This window comes from Ochotona curzoniae, unplaced genomic scaffold, assembly GCF_017591425.1.
Source record: "Ochotona curzoniae isolate NIBS_2020 unplaced genomic scaffold, NIBS_Ocur_1.0 contig_1302, whole genome shotgun sequence".
NCBI lineage: Eukaryota > Metazoa > Chordata > Mammalia > Lagomorpha > Ochotonidae > Ochotona > Ochotona curzoniae.
The window spans coordinates 15263914-15266056 of record NW_024465035.1 but is presented as its reverse complement, the minus strand read 5'-3'; positions in this window follow the sequence as shown (position 1 = coordinate 15266056).

Below are 2143 nucleotides of genomic sequence, written 5' to 3'. Positions count from 1 at the left end.
CCACGCATTTGGACTATGGTCCACTGTTTTGCAACGTGCATGAGCAGGGAGCTGGATGGGAAGTGCAGCAGCCGGAACAGGAATTGGCACCACATAGGATTCTGTAGGCTTTACCCACTGCGTTACACCTCCAGTCCCACACTACAATTGTAAATAAGATTTTATGTATGATGCTGGAGCCGGCAGAAGAGACCTCTACATCCTTGGTAGACACACAGCCGCCCCTCTCTGGGATGGTTCCGTATAAAGGAAGGAATCCCTAGCCAAAGTGATGGAGGTAATTAGGCAAAAAGAATTGGCTGTTTCTGTTACCACAGGAAACACATAGATATCTGAGCCAGCGACCCCACCTACAGGATTGAGTCTGGAGGTCTAGTTATATTAGGGGGTGGAGACACAAGGGTTAAAATGGGGACTGCAGGAATTAGAGAAGACACGTACACACTTACCTGCAGTAAAGATAAGATGCAGACATTTAAAAAGGAATGATTTGTTCATTTAACACAGGAAGGCAGAGAGAGAAAGAGAATGGGACAGAGATATTCCATCCGCTGGTTCACTCAAGCAGCCAGGCCTGGGTCAGGCAGACGCCAGGAGCTTGGTGGAGCTCTACCCTACCGTCTCCCACATGGTTGGCATGAAGGCAAGGATGTGTGCCATCCTTGTTTCCTTCCCAGGAACATTAATTGGGAGCAGGGTCGGAAGCGGAGCAGCTGGGACTTGAATCAGTGCCCATATGGGATGCTGGTGTACACATGGAGGAGTAGCCCGCTATGCCACTGTGCCTGCCCCTACATTCTTGATTTGTGGTTAGTTGGTTAAATCCATGGCTATGGACACAGAACATCCATGTTGCATGAGAATGGAAGCATGAAATTTACAGGACATTTAAGACTAGGAACAGTGGCTCTGTGAGAAAGATGCTTCGCTTCCAGGCCATGTGACTGTGCTCATCATTGTAAGAAAAGAGAGGTGGGCATTTGGCCTCACAGTGAAGATGTGTGTCTGGGTTGGATTCCTGGCTCCTGACTCCAGCTGCCTGTTAACACAGTGCTGGGGAGGCTACAGGGATGGCTCAAGGATGTGGGTACCTGCCACCCATGTGGGAGAACCAGAAGGAGCTCCTGGCTTCAGGGGTTCCAGCTCCCAGCCTGGTGCCATGGCAGACATTTGGTGTGTAAATCAGCAGGTGGCAGCTCTTTCACTCTGTCCCTCCGCCTCTCAAATAAATGGGGGGGGGGGGAGCAATCATATTAAAAAAAAACAAAAACCAACCCTCTAAATAACACTGCTATCATCACATTAAAGCACTTCCATTTGCAACAAGTTAAATCACAGGTTTGACAAAATCCAGGGCACATTAAGCGCAATGAGAAAGTACTCGGCCATTGATTCTGTTTCACCTGGCAGTGTGCAATGCAGAAAGGAAAATGCCGACACTGCTGTAGGTGAACTCCCAGGGCCCCCTTCCTGGCGACAGAGATGGCAGCTGGCTCAGGGGGGCACAAGGGACAAAGATGACCTTCGAAGGACCCCTGCACCTGGCTGAGGCTGTCTGCAGCCTTAATGGAAGCCAGGGCTGGATTCCTGACCTCACTGGCCAGAGTCCTGAGGACAAAGGGACAAGAAGGGACACAAACAGCAAGTCTAGGCTTAGGTTAGTCAGCCCCAGCAGACACAGCACAGGCACCCCGACATCCGCACTGCCCCGGGGGTGGGAGCCTCCCAGACTGAGATGTCCCCGCCGACCATCTTATCTCCACTCTTCTAGCAGTGTATGAGGGTCAGTAATGACATGGGGTCCGCGGGACTGTAGTGTGACAGCCGTTTGTTCTGCACCCATCCCCCGTGCGTCACAGGCAGGGGGCTGGGCCCATCAAGTCTTCCGTAGGAATCGTGGCGGAGAGCGGGTCTCCTTCTTCAGTCTAGGTCATTTTGGAAACGGGGTTCAGCTGGCCCAGCAGAGGGCAGAATGACACATCAGAACCTAGCATTCGGAAGCAGCCCTTCTCCTGTGTCACTGGCGTTGGATAGCGCATCTGTACGAACATTGAACGTCACCTGGTGACACACAGCCCGAGAAGCGGCAGCCACACTGGTGACCGTCCTTTCGAGTCCTCCTGCGAGCCTCGCTGTGCAGCTG